Source organism: Hordeum vulgare, chromosome 7H (assembly GCF_904849725.1).
Source record: "Hordeum vulgare subsp. vulgare chromosome 7H, MorexV3_pseudomolecules_assembly, whole genome shotgun sequence".
Taxonomy (NCBI): Eukaryota; Viridiplantae; Streptophyta; class Magnoliopsida; order Poales; family Poaceae; genus Hordeum; species Hordeum vulgare.
The window spans coordinates 289,571,688-289,593,632 of NC_058524.1; positions in this window are offsets into that span (position 1 = coordinate 289,571,688).

Sequence of the window (21,945 nt, forward strand, 5' to 3'; positions counted from 1 at the left end):
GAAACTTTTGACATTAGTTTCAATCTCTTCCAATTTTCTGAAATAGTTTGGTTTGGCCATGAGGAAAGCTCTCTCATGAACAAACCTAAGAGCAGACGGGCGAAAGAGGACGGCAAAGGCAAAAGAAAACGGTGAAGGAGAAAGGCAAATGAAAACGGCAAATGTGAAATGGGGGAGAGGAAAACGAGAGGCAACTGGCAACAAAAGTAAATGCAAGAGAAGAGTTTGTGAGACCTACTTGGATAGATCTTGATTTCTCCTCTCCGGCAATGGCGCCAGAAATGCTTGTGATGTCCGTTATGCTACTGCACAAAAGACCTTCCAGTGGTGCCAGAAATGGGCACGTTGACGACACCAGGAATCCTTCTGCGTTGGTGTTCCCTCAAAGCGGAGAGGATGATGTAGCACAGCGGAGGTAAGTATTTCCCTCAGTTTTAGAACCAAGGTATCAATCCGGCGGAGGAGTATCTCAAGATCCTGCACAAACACAAAAGCTTGCACCCAACGCTATGAAGGGGTTGTCAATCCCTTATAGATTGTTTGCCAAGTGAGAACTGAAAGCAACAAAGTAACAAAGCAAAGTAAAAGCGCAGTTGTAAACGATGGATGTGAATAGACCCGGGGGCCGTAGTGTTTACTAGTGGCTTCTCTCATGAAAGCAAGTAGACGGTGGGTGAACAAATTATTGTCGAGCAATTGATAGAACTGTGCAGAGTCGTGACGATATCTATGCAATGATTATTTCTATAGGCAACACGTCCGAAACAAGTAGACCGATACTTTCTGCATCTACTACTATTACTCCACACGCCGACCGCTAGCCAGCATGCATCTAGTGTATTAAGTCCATAAGAACAGAGTAACACCTTAAGCAAGATGACATGATGTAGAGGGATAATCTCAAACCAATGATAAAAACCCCATCTTTTTACCCTTGATGGCAACTGCTTGATGTGTGCCTTGCTGCCCCTACTGTCACTAGGAAAGGTCACCACATGGCAGAACCCAAAACCAAGCACTTCTCCCATTGCAAGAATCATAGATCTAGTTGGCCAAACAAAACCCAAGACTCGGAGAGACTTACAAGGATATCAAATCATGCATATAAGAAATCAACAAAGACTCAAATATATATCATAGATAATCTGATCACAAGTTCACAATTCATCGGATCTCGACAAACACACCGCCAAAGAAGATTACATTGGATAGATCTCCATGAAGATCATGGAGAACTTTGTAATGAAGATCCAAGATAGAGAAGAAGCCATCTAGCTACTAACTACGGACCCGTAGGTTTGAAGTGAACTACTCACGAGTCATTGGAAGGGCGATGATGATGATGAAGAAGCCCTCCAACTCCAAAGTCCCCTCCGGCAGGGTGCCGGGAAGGGTCTCCAGATGAGATCTCGCGGAAACGGAATCTTGCGGCGGCGGAAAAGTATTTTCGAGGCTCCCCTGATTTTTTGCGGAATATTTGGGAATTTATAGGCCAAAGACCTAGGTCACGGGGCGGCCAGGGAGGCCACAAGCCTGCCCACCGCCGCCTCCCCCCTGGTGGCGAAGTGGGGGCTTGTGTGCTCCCTGGAGTGCACCTGGCTTGGCCCAAAAGCCCCCTAGACTTCTTCCGTTCGGGAAAAAATCATTTCGGGGTTTTTCTTCCGTTTGGACTCCGTTCCAAAATCAGATCTCAAAAGAGTCAAGAACACGGAAAAAACAGGAACTGGCACTTGGCACTGAATTAATAAGTTAGTCCCAAAAAGATATAAAAAGGTACATAAAACATACAAAGAAGGCAAGATAACAGCGTGAAATCTTCAAAAATTATAGATACGTTTGAGACGTATCAGTCATCATGCATTCAACTTACTTGCTCACGAAGACCTAGGGCAATTTTGAGGAAGCCCAACACTGGAATATACAAGCCAAGTTATATAATGAAGATTCCCACTAGCATATGGTGGTGACAAAACAAGAGACTCTCAATCATGAAGAACATGGTGATATTATGAAGCACAAGTGTGGAAAAGGATAGTAGCATTGTCCCTTCTCTCTTTTTCTCTCTCTTCGTTTTTGTTTGGGCTCTTTGGCCTCTTTCCATTTGTTATTTTTATTTTTGTGGGAAACTTTGGCCTATTTTTTTTCCTCACATGGGACAATGCTCTAATAATGATGATCATCAGACTTTAATTTACTCAAAGCTCAATGCTAGAACAATGATGACTCTATAGGAAATGCCTCCGGCAGTGTACCGGGATGTGCAACGATCTATCTTGGCGTATGCCGTTGAAACATCTCGCTAGCTATCTTACGATCATGCAATGGCAATATGAGAGTGACAGCACAAGTCATGAGACGGAACGGTGGGAGTTGCATGGCAATATGTCTCAGAATGGCTATGAAAATTTCATAGTAGGTAGGTATGGTGGCTGCTTTGAGGAAGGCATATGGTGGGTTTGTGCACTGGCGAAAGTTGCGTGGCACTAGAGAGGCTAGCAATGGTGGAAGGTGAAAGTGCATCTATACCATGGACACACATTAGTCATGAAGAACTCACATACTTATTGTGAAAGTTTTTATTAGTAATCGAAACAAAGTGCTAGACACATACTCCTAGGGGAAGAGTTGGTAGGTATTAACCATCGCGTGATCCCGACCGCAACACAAAGGATGATAATCAATAGATCAATTATGCTCCGACTTCCTAACATAGCGGTTCACCATACATGCATGTTACGGGAATCACTAACTTCAAGACAAGTATTTCTAGATTCACAACATCCTACTAACATAACTCTTAATATCACCAAATCCATGTCTCAAAACTAATTGAGAGGAATCAAACTTCTCTTTCTAATCAATGCACAAGAAGATGGAAGTTTCAGTGTATCCTCTTTGGGTGCCTATCACCTTTGGGACTACTTTCATAGCACAAGCCAACTACCAAGTTACTCAGAGAGATCACTCTCAAAAAGATAGAAGTGAAGATCGAGAGTTCTTATTTCTCCAAAATATGACACCGCCTTGCTCTAAAAGATCTAAGTGAAGCACAAGTGAGCTAAATTGCCTAACTCAAAAGATATAAGTGAAGCTCAAAGAGTATTCTAGCAAATTCACGATGAGTGCATGTCTCTCTCAAAAGGTGTGAAGAAAGGATGATTGTGACACAACAAAAAGAAAAGACTCCTACGATACAAGACGCTCCAAGCAAAACACATATCATGTGGTAAATAAAAATATAGCTCCAAGTAATGTTACCGATGGATTGAAGACGAAAGAGGGGATGCCTTCCCGGGGCATCCCCAAGCTTAGGCTTTTTGGTGTCCTTGAATTTGTCTTGAGATGCCTTGGGCATCCCCAAGCTTGGACTCTTTCCACTCTTTATCCCTTTGTCCATGAGAACATCACCCAAAACTTGAAAACTTCACAACACAAAACTTAAACAGAAACTCATGATAACATTAGCACAAGAAAACAAACTACCACCTCTTTAGGTACTGTAGAAAACTTGATTTCTATTTATATTGGTGTAAGATTACTGTATTCTCACTTTTCCATGGCTAGTACCCCCCCCCCCCCCCCCGATACTATACATAGTTTCATCAAAACAAGCAACCAACACAACAAAAACAGAATCTGTCAAAAAGAGACCAGTTTGTAGCAATCTGTATACTTCGTATACTTCTGGTATCTCACAGATTCTGAAACATTACGACAGTCTCGGAAAATGGCATATCAACCAGCAGCAAAAAGAATCAACTCAAAAGCTCTTTTTGGATAAAAATGAAAAATAATTTCGTGAGCGAAAAGTTTTTGTCTTTTTCCAGCAGGATCAAACAACCATCACCAAACTAGTCATAAAGGTACTTGGCTCAAACACAAAAAGAAACACAAAAGACACAATCATAACAGAATTATGATGGTGTGGACGCAACAAAACAGAAAGCAAAAATCAAAGATAAATTCATTGGGTTGCCTCCCAACAAGCGATGTTGTCTAACGCCCTTAGCTAGGCATAAAGTGATAGAATCACGTATCGTCGTCTTTGGTGCTCAAACCATAAGTAGCCCTGATCATGGATTCATAAGGCAATCTTATTTTATTTCTAGGAAAATGCTCGATGCCCTTCTTTAAAGGAAATTGAAATCTAATATTCCCTTCCTTCATATCGATGATAGCACCAATAGTCCTTAGGACATGTAGGATTGCAATCAATATCAAGCACAATGAAATCCACGGGTACATAGTTCCTATTTGCAATAATAAGAACATCATTGATCCTTCCCATGGGTTTCTTGACAGTGGAATCCGCAAGATGCAAATTAAGAGAGCACTCCTCAATCTCATTAAAGCCTAGAACATCACATAAAGACTTTGGAATCGCGGAAACACTAGCACCCAAATCACACAAAGCTTTGCATTCATAGTTTTTGATCTTGATTTTGATAGTAGGTTCCCACTCATCATGAAGCTTTCTAGGAGCGGAAACTTGCAACTCAAGTTTCTCTTCAAGAGATTTTATCATAGCATCAACGATATGATCGGTAAAGGCCTTGTTTTGGCTATAAGCGTGTGGAGAGTTTAGCATGAATTGCATCAAGGAAATGCATTCAATCAAAGAGCAACTATCATAATTGAATTCCTTGAAATCCAAAGTAGTAGTTTCATTACTACTCAAAGTTTTGATATCCTCTACTCCACTTTCAATGCTTTTAGCATCAAGATAGATAGACTCCGAATCATTGGGGCGTTTTTTAACCAAGGTGGATTCATATCCAGCCCCATCATCATTAGGTTTGACACTAGAAAACAAGGATTCAATGGGAGTCACACCAAGCACTTTAATATCTTCGTGATTCGCATCACGAATTTCAGGTTTAGCAGCCATTTTATTCACTAAGGTAGCCTGTTTATCCGAAATCTGGCCTACCAACTTTTCAAGACGAGCAAACTGAGAATTTAGCGCAAGGAATTCTTTGGCGATATCATCAACTTCTTTATTCATAAAAGCCAAGAAAGAATTTTGCTCCCTTAGTTCCCTACGGAAGTAACTATTGTAATCAAACTGTGTAGACATGAAGCCTTTAACACTAGTTTCAATTTCTTCCAACCTTGAGTAGTAAGCATCATAATCCTTTGGTCGGGCCATACAGGTCAAACCAGGCAGACAAGCGCACAAGCGCAAGCGAAGAAAAAGGGTGAACGAAAAAGGCAAATATTTTTGTTAATTTTTGTTTTTCAGAAGTGGGGGAGAGGAAAACGAGAGGCAAAAAAAGTAAATGCAAGAGATGGGTTTGCGACACTTACTCGGATGAGCTTCACTTAGAATAATCCCTGGTGCCAGAGATTGCCACGTTGACGGGAGATATTCTTGACTTGATCCTCCCCGGCAACGGCGCCAGAAATTCTTCTTGCTACCTCTTGAGCTTGCGTTGGTTTTTCCCATGAAGAGGAAAGGGTGATGCAGCACAGTAGCAGCAAGTATTTCCCTTAGTTTGAGAACCAAGGTATCAATCCAGTAGGAGAATCAAGCCAAGTGTCCAGAGTACCTGTGCAAACACAAACGAGCTTTCACCCAACGCTGTAAAGGGGTTGTCAATCCCTTCAAAATTGATTGCAAAGTGAGATCTGAAGATGGAAAGTGCAATGAAGTAAAAGTGTAAGGCTGGAAATATGATGTGAAGTAGACCCGGGGGCCATGGTGTTCACTAGAGGCTTCTTTCAAAATAGCAAATATTATGGTGGGTGAACAAATTACTGTCGAACAATTGATAGAACCGCGCAAAGTCATGACGATATCTAAAGCAATGATCATGCATATAGGCATCACGTCTGAGACAAGTAGACCGATACTTTCTGCATCTACTACTATTACTCACACATCGACCACTATCCAGCATGCATCTAGTGTATTGAGTTCATCGACCGATACTTTCTGCATCTACTACTATTACTCACACACGTCTGAGACAGAAGCTTGCGGCGACGGAAAAGTATTTTTGTGGATCTCTCTCGTGGTTTTGGATTTTTTGGGGATTTATAGGCGGAAGAAGTAGGGCACACGAGCCATAGGGGGCCCACAAGCCTGCTAGGCGCCCCCCTGGTCGCGCCTAGGGGGCTTGTGGCCTCCCCTGGTGGCCTCTGCCTTGGTTCTCACGCCCCCTGTGTATCTTCTGTTCCGGAAAAAATATTTTCAGAAGTTTTCTTCCGTTTGGACTCCGTTTAATATTCTCCTGTGAAAAGGGTCAAAAACACGGAAAAAACAGGAACTAGCACTTGGCACTGAGTTAATAAGTTATTCCCAAAAAAGATATAAAAGGCATACAAAACATCCAAAGTTTGACAAGATAATAGCATGGAACCATCAAAAATTATAGATACGTTGGAGACGTATCAGGTGCCGAATACTCCCATGCTATGTACTTGGACTCGTCGAAGAACATCAAGAAAAAGGATTACACACACGTAAAGAGTGTTCTTGACTGTGCCCTGTTAACCTTCAGCCTGACTAGTGGATATATCAAGGTGAAAAAGTACAGGAATAAAGCACCGGCTTTCGGCCATAAGACCGACTTCTGCTGCATCCAGCAACCGCACAACAGTACAGCTGATGGATTCTACCTCATGCATCACCTGATGGAGTACAGAAGCGATAATCAACGCCTTCGCATGTCACCTGCTACCGAAGATGCCGAGATTGTCAGCTGGGCCACAAGCATAGGAAAGACACCAGATCATTGAATCCGAGCTCAGTTTTATCACGTACAGTGTGAACTAGCCCAAGTGATCATGAAGCAAGTCCTCGAACCAATGGGAATGTTCTACCATGGGCCAATCACGCGGGTTGATGTCCGAGCACTGCTAGTCGCTCAGCATCTGGACGTGAAGCCTTTCACGAAGCTCGGGTGCATCCTCCTTGACTATGAAGATTGGAACACCAACCTGGAGGACTGATTGTCAATGACAATGTGATGTAACTAAACCATGGTCCTGAACTAGTGTGCCTTATCGCTACTATCTTTCTATGGCAAAACTTTGAAACTATGCATGGCGAAACTACGTGATGTAACTAAACCGTGATCCTGAACTAGCATAGATCGCTCTAGTTAATTAGTTTGGGTATGAGGAACTTCGGCATTTATGTTTACTAATGGTTGCTTTTATTTTGCTAATCATGCCTCTTTGTTTTCTTAAGTACATTATGTTGCATATTATCGTTCAAATCAATAACTCACGATGCAGGTACCTGGATCAGAGATGGCGAAGGACTACTACGCCGTGTACGTTGGGAGGGTTCCAAGAGTCTACGACCACTGGCCAGCCGCTCGGGCCCAGGTGCACAGGCACCCGGGTGCTAGCCACAAAGGGTTCGACACCAAAGCCGAAGCGGAAAGTAGTTACTTGAGGTGGACACTCTAGCATGAGCAGGGGCGGGACCGCCGGTACTACATAGTCGCGCTCTTCCTCATGCTGATCGCTCTTCTCTTCTACATCATGTTGTAGATAGAGATGATGAAACTTGTGGGTGTGCCATGACCATGCAGTTGCACTTATTCGAGACATGACATGATCGCACTTATGTATCGCTATTTTCGAGATGATGTGATGATATTTTGTGTTGAATGATGACGATGATGGTATGACGAGATTACTGTATGTCTATGATATGTGAGAATGGTGTATGTTTAATATGATGTGATGAAACTATTGTATAGAATCTGTATAAATACATCACAAATACATAGAGGGTGCAAATCTGTGAAAGCAGTAAAAGTTAGAGTAGCGCTGGTAAATACTTAACAGTAGCGCGGCTTAGCAGCAGCGCGCTTATGAACAAGCGCTACTACTAGAGTTATCAGTAGCACTCGACACGGAAGCGCTACTGCTAACACTACTTACCAGTAGCGCTGCCCATACCAGCGCTACTACTAGTGTTTAGCTGTAGCGCGATAGCAGTAGCGCTTGGCCCATCGCTACTGCTATGCATATTTCCAGCGCTACTACTAGGGTTTTCCCTAGTAGTGAATGTGAAAGAATGGTGGAAAAAAGAATAAACTTTATTTTCAGTTTGGTAACCGCCTATAATTTGTTCAGCATGGAGGATATTGGAAATTCTTAGTCGTTTCCGATGACAGGAAAAGCATACCATCCAAAATATTTTATTTCTAAATTTTGCACTTTGAGATTTGGCACCTCTTCAAATTTGTGCTTCCCTCTACGGAGGGCCTATCTATTTACTTTATGCAATTTTCTATTTTGAATTTGAGTCTCCATCTTCTCCTATAAAGCGCCAACTAAGTAACACCATTATCATACTTGAGCATTGGATGTAGTTAGTATTTGGGTGTGTTGCATGAATGGATCAATGATGGAGCATGATGGGCTAGGAATAACGTTCTTTAGCGTTGATATTTGAAAGACTTGGTTGCTTGTTGATATGCTTGAGTATTGAAATTTTCATGTCAACCTATGGACTATTGTTTTGAATCATCTACAAGTCCATATGTCCATGCTAAAAATAAAAATAATATTATGAACATGTTAGGCAACATTTCACATCAAAAATTCTGTTTTTATCATTTACCTACTCGAGGACGAGCAGGAATTAAGCTTGGGGACGTTGATACGTCTCCAATGTATCTATAATTTATTATTGTTCCATGTTGTTATATTATCATTCTTGGATGTTTTATGATCATTTTATAGCAACTTTATATCAGTTTTTAGGACTGGCCTATTGATATAGTGCCTAGTGCGAGTTGTTATCTTTTGTTATTTTTTTCCTACGCAGAAAATCAATACCGTATGAAGTCCAAATGCCACGAAACTTTACACAGATTTTTTGGACCAAAAGGAAACTTGGGAGCCAAGGATGATCACGAGAGGTGGCCGAGACGGCCCACTAGGCACTAGGGCGCGCCTAGGGCCCGTGGCGCGACCTGGTGTCTAGTGGGGGCATCGGGCGCCTCCTCCACCGCCTGTGAGCTCTATAAATATCAACTTTTAAGAAATCGGTAACCGATAACTGCTCGGTCAGCTTGGGAGTAGAGATTAATCGGTGAATCGGCCTATTAACTGGATTAATCGGTCGACAATTAATTGGTAGATTAAATAGAAACTTGCCAGCTTATATCTTGATTTTTAATGTATTATACCATAATTCCACGCACCTAGCTATGTAATATACCAAAATATTCTATTATAGGCATATAAAAAATAGACAAGAGGTTTAATTAATAATCGTTGTACATCCAAACATATAAAATCTCAAAAATTCAAAATTATCAATTAACATTTAAACTTACCAATATACTTGCTAACATACATCACATGATATAGTAGAGATAACAACCAAAACCAACAGTTCCATCCACCCATCTACAAAATTGTAATTCATAATCTACTAATATATGAATGTGGATTCTCCTTTTAAGATAGGGGGAAGATGGTAGTGCCTTGCCTACTGGTGATGCCATTGAGGAAGATATTGGGGAGCGTCCCATGGGAGAGGACGAGGAGTGGCCAAGGGGGCTGGGGTCCAGGCACGCGACCAAAATGGCGGAGCAACTAGATTTTGCAGGTGTAGTGTAGTGATTGGCACGGGTGAGGACACAACTAGCCACCAGCCAGGTTAGGAGGGGATGAAAGGCGCATGAGGAAGCAGGAGGAGGGCCATACCATAGGTATTTAGTAGCAAGAGTGGGTGACAGGGGTTATGTGCCAAAATTTTGGGGTCGTTTGTCCACCAGTTAATGGTTCACTAGTGATTAATCGGTCTCGCAACTGATTAATCGGCATGACAACTAATTAATCAGTCTAACTGGCCAATTAATCGGCATGATAAGTTAACATGATGAATATGCGTTATTCGATTCGGTCACCCTAAGAGTAGCGATTAACTGGCAAGTTAACTGGTTAATCGGACGAATTCTTGAACAATGATAAATATTCCAATATTCCAGAAACCCTGGAGGAGTAGACGAAAAATCGCTTCAGCCACCGCAAGTTCCAGAAGCCACAAAATCTAATCTAAAGCTCGTTTCGGAGAGGAACACGGTCACGGAGGGGTTCGTCATCCTCATTGATGCTCCTCCCATGATGCGTTAGTAGTTCATATCATACCTACGGGTCTGTAGGTAGTAGCTAGATGGCTTTCTCTCTCGTTTTGCTTCTCAACACAATGGTCTTTTGGAGATCTATTTGATGTAACCTTTCTTTTGCGGTGTGTTTGTTGGGATCCGATGAATTGTGAGTTTATGATCATGTCTATGAAATTATATTCATGCTTGATTATTATAGCCTTGTATTTCTTCTCTGGTATTTGGTTTTCATCTCGCCAACTTGATATTTTATCTTGCAATGGGAAGAGATGCTTTGTGATGGGTTCGATCTTGCGGTGCTCAATCTCGGTGACAGAAAGAGACATGACACGCATGTATCGTTGCTATCAATGATAAAACGATGTGGTCTATTCCTACATGAATAGGTCTTGTCTACATCATGTCATCGTTCTTAAGGCATTACTCCGTATGAACTCGATACACTAGATGCATGCTGGATAGCAGTCGGTGTGTGGAGTAATAGAAGTAGATGAAGGCATAAGTTGGTCTACTTGTCTTGGACGTGATGCCTATATACATGATCATTGTCTTGGATATCATCATAATTATTCGATATTCTATCAGTTGTTCAATAGTAATTTGTCTACCCAGTGTTTGCTTTTTTCTTGCGAGAAGCCGCTAGTGAAAGCTACGGCCCCCGGATCTATTTCACATCATCTATTTGCAAATTCTATTTTGTTATTCTCTTTTTTATTTTATTTTCATATCTATATTATCAAAAAACCCAAAAATATCTTGTTGCATTTTTTTTGCTATCACTTTTATTTGCATCTATCAATCTATATTTACTTTACCCACGGGGGATTGACAACCCCTACATGCATTAGGTTGTGGGGATTTTTTATTTGTGCGCAGGTACTGCTTACATAGTCTTGTGGATCTTCCTACTGGATTGATACCTTGGTTTCATAACTGAGGGAAATATTTATCTTCGTTGTGCTACATCACCCTTTAATCTCGGAGGGAAACCAACGCAAACCGACAGGGTGTCACAAGACAATGGCCAATGAAGAGACTTGTGCTTGCTTGAAGGTGACCATGGAAGACATGTCGCAAAGAAATGTAATAACCAAAGTGTCATTCAAATTGTGAGGCCCAACATCATGACCGTTAGACCTCTTAATGTTTGTGAGACATCTAACCAAACATAACAAGTCAGTTTTTGTTACAATATCAAGAAGGCAAACAAAAGGTTGAACAACTACCTGTTTAAGCCATCAATTACAATAGGGTTGTTTGGATCACACTGAAAGCATCTACGTATGTTACCCGAGCACTTTCATCACTGCACCTGAGGGATTGAACCTTTGCTTGACACACATAACCCAATAGAAAATTAGGATTCGACTCAATACCATTTTCCGCATCTTCAAAATCTTCAGGGAGAGCTCTGAGAAAGATGTGACATTAAGTTGTGTTGCTAAAAAACTTGATGGCTAATCATAACAATATCATCAAAGTAAAACACTGCATTAATCAGGATGTATTACATTTCACAATGTATAACAAAAAGATTACTCGCAAATGATATGTTGTGTAATTGAATTTCTATTAACGAGAGGCTCATTGATCTAACTTGAAGTGAAAACCAAATTTAACCAATTGAAGGGAGAATCAAATTTGAGGAATGAGCTAAGGTTGCCTTCAGATGCTATACAAAGTATAATCAATGTAAAAAAGTCCCAACTGCACGCTCGTTTGGATTTTCTTTCATAGCTCATGTATAGTGAGTCGCTGCTTCCTGGTATTTTCTCTTGTAGAAGAGTTCATTGCAACTTTATTTGCTGACCAAATTGACATCATTTATAATTCGCTTATTCACGAGTAGATCGCATCATCGCCGCCACCTCGTGATTTGGACCATGAATACAAAGGGCACCAAGCAATATGTACATAGCATCAAACCTACGTTAAGAGAAATTAGGGGGTGAATCAACTACATGAACTCCCAAGCAACATGTAACCAATTGGAGCCGACAGAGACGCGAGGCAGCTATCGACACCAAGATCAGCACATGCGGAACAATGCAGTGTCAATTCATGGAAAGTGCATATATCCCGCTTGAGGATGTCCTGCGTTAAGTTTGGAGATCATCTTTTGACTATACTACATGACCCATTGCGTCAATGGCACAAAGAGCGGGAGGGAGCCGAGTATTGAGAGAATATTCACACACCCAAGTCTCTACTGTTGGTACATAGATGCTTAGTTACAATGTGATATGCAAGGAAAGTAAATGAATATTCACACACCCAAATCTCTACTGCTGGTACATAGAAGCTTCTTTACAACGTGATACACAAGGAAAATAGATGAATTTTCACACATGCAAGCCTCTACAGCACGTGCAACGCACGTCTCGATCGATCAATACTCTTTTCAATGATACACCTACTACGACACATATTTAAAGATCGAACGAAAAAATCATGGAACTTGAAAATAATAGCTATCATATACAACTCATTATGATAATGGCAGTTGGTATCAATGAAAAGTAGTACCCAAGATTTGATCCATGGAGGGCATATGGTCTTATTGCTCATATAACAGACTATGAGTAGAAAATAAATATGGAGAATGTAATTAGTATGCAAACGATGGTTGGCATACGACAATGTAATGGACAAACATACCCAACCATGTTATGATTATTTGAGCAATTCAAACATTCTTGTGAGATATCATCTATTGTAGGCAATAGTGTGTAAAAAATACACTGGAAAAGGAATGGGCCACGCTACGCGTCGGCCGACAGATAACAAGAAAATATCCGCCGCCTTGCTGGCCGTTGGACGTACTCGGAAATGACCATCCGATCTACCCCTTCACGAGCGTCACCTACCCGTTGCGCCCATGGCGCAAAAAGCGAGAGTGGGCGGAGTATTCAAACCATGCATATGAGAATGATTCAGAACTAACTTCGGCCAAGGGCGATGTGTGTTTGCATGTGCAGAAGCATAGCATCCAGAAGCACCTTTGTTGAGATTCTAACCTAAGCATAAAAAGGAATGAATAGAAGGTGTAGTCAAGTAAAATAAATTTTAATAAAAGGCAACATAATAAAATCAGGAAAAGCTAAAAAAGGCATACACCTACTCCCTCTGTTCCTTTATATAAAGTGTATTGGGTTTTGATAAAATTCCACAATGCGGTGTATTATTTCTAATTCCTCGTAATTCCGTCATTAGACCATTCAAAAAAAGGAAAATATCTCTCCCCTGATTGCATGCACCTTTTCTTTTAAAAAAGAAAAAAGAAAATATCTCTTCCTGATTGTATATGTATCTCTTAGTTTCCCAGCCTAAATGATTTAGCTACCGGTAATCAATGATTCAGCAAAGGTTGCCGTGCTAAAAATAGTACACCTTACATAAAAAACACAGGGAGTATTTATAGAACAACACTTTTCACCAAGACTATTTTTCTTAAATCTATTCATAACATAAATTGCATGGTTCAGTGAAAAATGTTGAGCTACTTTCTTTGTAACCTTTTTCATCAATAGATTTACGGAAATTAGTGGTAGATATAAGGGGATATAAGAAGATTTGGACAATAAGGCACATCCATTTGGACAACAACATGGAACATAACAGTGTGAAAAGTAACAAAGCAAGGACAAATTCTTCTGATCTTATCATGTTGGAAGAACTATCATGAACAAATGCACTTCATTACATCAGAACCTTTCCCTGGATGTGTCTTCATCATAAAAACATGTGAAATAATAAGATCTATGCATAATGTATATACACTGAAAAATTCGCAGTTATATTATACAAGTAGTAGCATCAGAAATTTTCCAAGATATTCCGAAACATTTAGATCATGGCAGTCCCGAGAAGCTTAATAAAGAGTAAAGGAGAAAGATATTCCAGCCTATTTCATTTGTTTTTACTAGCAAAATGGCCCGTGCGTTGCCACGGAAGAAAAAACATAATCTCCAATGAAGATGACCACATTATGTTCACATATCATCGCTTGATTTTGAAATTTTACGCACAAATGCAAGAAAATGTTTCATCTTTTAAATTTATTCACAAGTTGAAGCAATCTTTACATTTTCAAAAAATATATATCATGGTTGTCAAAAATCTTGTTAACTCAAAGATTTATTCTGAATTTCAATAAAAAAATTAGAAAACATACAATAATAATTTGATCCATCCAAAAGTTAATTCTTCAAAATTCACACACGTATATTGTCACAAAGACTTAGAAGCATTAATGTTTAACTACATACATTAGATCTTTCGTGAACAATTTTACAAATATGGGAACAATTTTAAAATCAAGAACATTTTTTACAATTTACAAACATTTACTAAAAGTCGTGAATATTTTTTATATTTCGAACGGGTTTAAATATTTTCTTTTGAATTGGCGACCAATTCAAGAAAAGACGAACATAATTTTTTATGTTGGAGGATTTTTTTTAAATTCACAAACATTTTGTGAAACGCATGAAGTTTTTCTGAATAAATAAACATTTTTATAAATCAGTAATATATTTATTAAATTTATGGACATTGTTTTGGAATTTGCAAAAAAAAATATAAAAATCCGGCGCTTTTTTTGAATCCACAAACATTTTATGTCTTCGTCAGCATTTTAATTCAAAATTCCTATTTTTTAATATGCAAAATTTTTTGTAATTCTAAATTATTTAAATTAGAAATAAATAAAAATGGAATGGAAAATTTTAAATTAAAAAAAGAAACTATCAAAACAGGCATTAGCTATTTTTAAAATTTTAGAATATTTGTTTAATGCATTAACATATTTTGAATTAGAAAGCATCTTGTTAAATGCCTTTAATAAGTTTTAATACATGGAATTGTATTTGAAATCATGGGCTTTTCTTATTGTACAAACATTTTTCTAAAAGTGCAAATATTTTATTGTATATTCGAGCATTTTTTACAAAACTCCGAGGAGTGTTTGAAGTCACGAACATTTTAATTTTTTTAAATATGTTGATTTATAATTTTCAGTTTATTAAAATTTTAAAGATTATTTGGAGTTCTAATTTATTTAAAATAAAAAATAAAACGAAACTGAAAATAAATAAACAAACGGAACTAAAAGCAGGCGGCTGTGCATGGGTCGGCCCATACGGTGTGCTGGATATTCTTCCAGCCTGCAGAGCGTAATATAGAAGGTTTTTATATGAGCCGGCCCAGTCCAATATTGTTTTTCTTTATGAAACGTTTTCTATTACTTACCGGTGGCATGGTGGGTAATTTATGTAAATTTTAAAAGTAATTTTCATGACGGACGACCAGAAACTGTATTTGCTTTATTATTAGGGAAATATTTTCTTTCAACCCCTCCCTTTACAAATGACCGGTGTGTCTTCTGGGTCAGGGGCAGTTTGGTTGGAAGCCTGACAAGACTTGCCTGGCCTGACAACTTTCTGACTTGGACGTGAATCCTTTTTGGTTGGAAGCCTGACAACCTCTATGAGTTGTGCGTGAACCTTTTTTGGTTGGTAGCCTGAAGGTCTGCACATGTCCCTCGCCTAGAGATTACATGCAGTTGATCACAATCTCACAGTGCACTTGTGACAAAATTCCATCTTTTTTCAATGGCAACAACTTTCGCGAGGCACGAAGCTCAGGGCACGAACCAAATAGCCGCTCGATCCAGCGTCTCCATCTCGCAGCCACACGTGCCAGCAAACCCCAGTACATTCACCTTTTCTCCTACTCCACCCCACTTCATCCCCCTCGCTTCATTTCCTATTCTCTTGGATCCCCTTACATGTTGCAACGGCAGCCGCAGGAATCAGCGGGATATGCTAGCCCTCGGTCCAGATCAACGTCCACGTCTCCGGCTCCGACATGCAAGCCTGCTGGACGCCGCCGTGAACCACCTCGCTTTTCTGGTGCGTTCTCGCTCCTAGGTAGTTTTGTTAGGTTGATCTCTCAGCGCGTGGGCCCAACGACCCACCGGGCCTTGATCTATACGCCCTGATCGAGGACGTCCAACCCATTATGATTGGTGGGCACTGTGATCCGCACTATATAAAGGACGGTGGGGTGTCAGGGTACGGACTAAGAGATTCGTCGCCGTCACACCTCTACCAACATACATATCCGATCTAGGTTAAGCGTGGTGTTCATGGAAAGCTTCACCTATGCTAAACCCCCTTCTCCGTCAACGCCGTCGCTACCGCACCGATGGAGACCGGTGGGAGCTCATCCAGCTCAGGACAAGGTAACACCGCATGTTCTACCGGATCTATCTATGCCTAGAAGATCCATGTGTTCTATCAATGATATCATCAGCCGCTATGCGCTAGATACGTTTCGGTCAAAGAAACGAAAAAGAAAAACTTCCCTCCCCGAAAGCACCGAAGATGGCCTCGGGCCTCGTCGGCAAAGAAGCGCCACCGCAAGGCCGTGCCTGTTCCTCTCGATCCCCACACGCATCGGCAAGCCAAGGTGTGGGGAAGAAGAACTTACCTCCTCGGAGCCAAAGAATGGATCTAGATCCAAAAGGAAAATAAAGAAAGAAAACAGATCGGATTCGGAAAAGGCAAACAAAAGGAGGGGAACATGCAAAGTAAATCAAAGGTACCCATGGGGGCTAAGGACTCCATCACCAAATCCCTCGACGGCGACGCACCCACCGCAAGGCGGATGCGCCGCCGGCGAGGGGGATGGCAACGAAGTTACTTTCCGGGCCTCGGACATGTTGGCACCCTCTCGGCAGGGAAGAAGGCACCCCAACACACCACTTGACGGCGGCGCACTCTCCCTCGGGAGAGGGCGCGCACCGGCAAGGGGAGTGAAGGGGGCCATCGCTACAATGAAAGGGAGGATGCCGACGGCCAGATCTGAGCCTACCTCGACGGGGCAAAGCAGCGGCCACGCGAGGCAAGCCAAGAGGATGTGCGGGCGAAGTAACAGCAAGAAAGAGAGGGGAAAGCGCGACGAAGTGCTACGCAGAACACCACGGCCGCGGGGGCTTCTCGGCGGGGCATGAGAGCCACCGCGCGAGGGAGTGGCTTGGCCACCGCTCGGCCACCCGCGGGAGCGTCTCGCTCGACGAGAGAAGAGAGCGTCGGGCTGAGGGGGGCAAATGAAACGATTTGGGTTGCAGACCGGCTCGGCTGCCCCTTTTGTTCCTCCGATTCCCGTGGGGAGCCGTCGGATCGCCTTGGACGGCTAGGATTCCCTAAGCCGAAACCCTAGGCCAGGGCAGGCTTTTGGGCCAAGGAGAGGCGAGGCCTTAGGGGCCAGCCCACCACGGGCCGCACGGGGGCGCCGCCAGCCGCGCCACGCCGCCGAGGGGGCGCCAGCGCCTGGCCGCAAGAGGGCGCTGGCCCAGGCCGAAGCCGGCCCAAAGGAGAAAGGCCACAGGCCGGTCAAGTCGGCCATTTTCCTTTATTTTAAAAGGACTTTTTAGTTTCTGTCTATTTAAGGCACATTCAAAAGTTTTTCTAGGCAGTTTTTTTCCTACGAAAATATGTTTAGAAAATAGCAAATAAAAATGTTCAAAGTTTCTGCTAATTTAGATAGAATTGTAATATTATTTTTTGAAAAGAAAGATAAAAATGTTCTGAGAATAAAATAGTTTTTTCAGAAAAAGAAAGTTCATGATCTTTACAAAACATTAATAAAGTTCATGAATTTTATATTAAATGACAGAATTATTTTCTATAAAGTTAAAAGGCATATGAAATTTTAATTTCACGTTTTCCGCTGCTAAGTAAAATATGAAATGTGGTCATGCTATTATTCTGACCAACGTTGTTTAATAACCTGATCATGTTGCATGTTGCAAAAAGATGCATTTATTTCTATCATTTGCCCAACGGTAATGTAGATTAATTTGCATAGGAAATTGTATGATTATTTTAACCAACGTTAATTAATGCATATAATTGTCGTATTGATCTCGCTTAAATTGTGATTTCAGGAGGTTTTCACCTAATGAGTTGCCTAAAGGACGTTCCTACACTCAGAGGGAATAATTACTCTGAGTGGAGGAAGAAGGTTGACATGGCTCTCTGCATTGCTGAGGTGGACTGGGTTCTGGAGGAACCACAACCAGTTGCACCTCCAGACCCAGTCAGAGATGCTGATGAGGATGATGAGAGTTGGGAGAAAAAGCAATGGGATAGTGGCAAAGAGGAGATGTCACACTCCATACGCAATAGGTTATGAACAAATGCCAACAAGAAATGTTTGGCATTTATAAAGAATACAATTGAGACACCATTGTGGGCTCAATTGCAGAGTGCCCTACTGCAAAGGAGATGCTAAACAAGATAAAGAGTCGGTTTACTGGCTCTTCTAAGACATATGCCACCCAGTTGATCAAACAACTGGTGACAGGGAGCTACAATGGAGGTGGCCATGGCATAAGGGAGCACATCCTTAGGATGAGCAATATGGCAGCCAAGCTTAAGCCCGTGTATGCAGATCTGGAGATCAAACCAGCTCTCCTCGTCCACCTGGTCATGGCTTCGCTGCCAAAGGAATTTGAGACCTTTGTTGTGAACTACAACATGCAGCCCAAGACATGGGACATAGAAAAGGTCATTGCCATGTGTTCACAGGAAGAGGAGAGAATCAAAGCTTCACATGGTGGCTCCTTGAACTATGTGAAGGAAAAGAAAAAGGTTTTCCAACCCAACAAAGGTTCTCCCTCAAAGCCATAGGGCAAAGTTCAAGACAAAGCTCCCGCTCATTATCAGCAAAAGCCTATAACAGTAGACAAGGACACTTGCATGTACTGCCAGGAGAAAGGGCACTACAAGAAGAACTGCCCTGCCTGGCTAAAGGCCTTCATGGCAAAGAGAGGTAACAATATTGTTTCATTTGTAAATGAATCTCTGTATTTAAAGTTTTCAAGATCTACTTAGTGGATTGACTCAGGAGCAACTGTTCATGTTGCAAACACTTTACAGGGGTTCAGTTCGACGAGGACCATGTGCCAAAAGGAAAGAAGTATTAAAGTCGCAAATGGTGTCCAAACAGAAGTTGAAGCTGTAGGTGACGTCTCCTTGGAGCTAACCGAAGGATTCAAGCTTTTGCTTAAAGATGCACTATTTGTACCTTCATGTAATAGGAACTTAATAAGTGTTTCATGCTTAGACAAAGACAATTATCAATGTTTTTTTGGACATGGTAAATGTACCATTTGGTACAATAATGATTATGTAGGCGATGCCTTCCTCCATAATGAGCTTTATCTGTTATCAATTCGTAACAAAGTGAATTATGCAAATAATGTGAATGTGTAAAGTTCTTCGTCGAACAACAAACAAAAAAAAGAAAGAGAACTCATGACTCCTCGAAATTATGACACTGTCGATTGGGCCATATTTCCATGGAGAGAATAGAAAGATTAATCAAAAGCGAAATTCTTCCAAAGTTGGAGTTCTCTAACTTAGAACAACGCGTAGATTGCATTAAAGGAAAATATGTAAAAGAGATAAAGAAAGGTGCAAACAGAAGCACAGGAACACTGGAAATTATCCACACTGATATTTGTGGACCGCTTCGGTGAAAAGTGTGGATGGTTATGATTCGTTCATAACATTCACAGACGATTACTCCCGCTTTGGTTACATTTATCCAATCAAAGAAAGAAATGAAGCATTGGATAAATTCAATATATTCAAAGCTGAAGTTGAAAGTCAGCTTGACAAAAAGATTAAAATCGTGAGGTCAGACCGTGGGGGAGTACTACGGTCGACACACGCCATATGGCCAAGTCCCTGGACCTTTTGCAAAGTTCTTGCAGGAGACTGGCATTGTTGCCCACTATTCAATGCCGGACGAGCCTCAGCAAAATGGAGTAGCTGAAAGGCGTAACCGTACCCTCATGGATGTGGTGCGCAGCATGATGAGCTACTCCGACATGCCATTGGGATTGTGGATGGAGGCGCTTAAAACCGCCATTCACATTCTCAACAGAGTACCAAGCAAGTCGGTGCCCAAAACACCGCACGAGCTATGGACACGAAGAGTGCCATCCCTGCAACACTTTAGGGTGTGGGGATGTCCAGCTGAGGCCAAAATATTTAATCCAAACATAGGAAAGTTAGATCCAAAGACAGTGAGTTGCCATTTCATTGGCTACCCTGACAGATCAAAAGGTTTTCGTTTCTACTGTCCAGACAGATACACAAAGTTTGTAGAAACGAGACATGTTGTCTTCTTGGAGGACGAAATGATGAGGGGGAGCTTGGTAGCTCGAAAAATAAACCTTGAGGAGAAAAGGGTGCATGCACCCATTCCGATGATTCAAGAGCCATTTTTCTCGCTACCCACTGTGACTCCAACGATGACAACTATGGGAGAAGACCCGAAACCTGTCCTTCAGGAGCCGACTGAACGTGTTGTTGATCATGAAAGGGAAATGCAGCAAGAAATAGTAGAAAGTGTGCCAGACAATAAGGCACTTAGAAGGTCTAATAGAACAAGAAGATCTGCTATTTCTACTGATTATAAAGTCTATAACACGGAAATGGTTCATATGGAAGGTGATCCCACCACATATGAAGAAGCCACTAAAAGCCCTCACTCATCAAAATGGCTAGAGGCAATCGAAGATGAGATGAAATTGATGAGTTCCAATAATGTTAGGGACTTAGAGATTATTCCCAAAAGAGCAAAGACAGTAGGCTCAAATAGGTTTACAAAACAAAATATGACTCTAATGGGAATATAGAAAAGTATAAAGCCCGACTTGTGGCAAAAGGATTTACACAAAGAGAAGGGATAGACTACAATGAGACTTTTTCTCCAGTCTCTTGTAAGGAATCCTTCAGAATCATAATGGCACTAGTTGCTCATTTTGATTTAGAGGTGCATCAAATGGATGTAAAGACGGCATTTCTAAACGAAGATTTAGAAGAAGATGTCTACATGAAACAATCCAAGGGTTTTATCATTGAAGGCAAGGAAGATATGGGATGTCGCCTAAAGAAATCCATTTATGGGCTAAGGCAAGCCTCTAGACAGTGGTACATAAAGTTTAATGATACTATTAAAAGGTTTGGATTTCAAGAAATTGTTGAGGATAACTGCATTTATGCAAAGTTTAAACATGGGAAATATATTTTCCTAATCTTGTATGTGGATGATATGTTGCTTGCAAGCAATGGTATTAGTCTACTACAAGAGACAAAGAAGTTTTTATCCTCAAACTTCGACATGAAAGACCTTGGTGATGCATCATATGTTTTGGGCATTAAAATTCACCGAGGCAGGAAAAATGAAGTCTTAGGACTATCACAGAAAGCATATTTAGAGAAAGTTCTCAAAAAGTATAATATGCATAAGTGTAAATCCACACCTGCTCCAATAGTCAAGGGCGATAGTTTTGGAAATCATCAATGTCCCAAGAATAAGTACGAGCTCGATGAAATAAAAACAGTACTGTATACTTCGGCTGTTGAAAGTTTACAGTATGCACAAGTGTGCACACGTCCTGACTTAGCGTTTATCACCGGGGTACTCGGTAGATATCAAGCAAATCCAGGCCAAGAGCATTGGAAGATGGCAAAGAAAGCTTTGCGTTATGTGCAAGGCACAAAAAAATCATGCTAACATACAGGAGATCTGAGTCCCTCGAGATAAAAGGGTACTCAGACGCAGATTTTGCGAGAGATGGAGATGATAGAAAATCCACGTCTGGGTACGTGTTCACTCTCGCAGGGGGAGCTATTTCATGGAAAAGCTCCAACCAGACCATAGTTGCATCGTCCATGATGCAAGCAGAGTTCATAGCATGTTTTGAAGCCACCGGACAGGTGATCTGGTTAAAGAAATTTATACCCGACTTGAAAGTGATAGATTG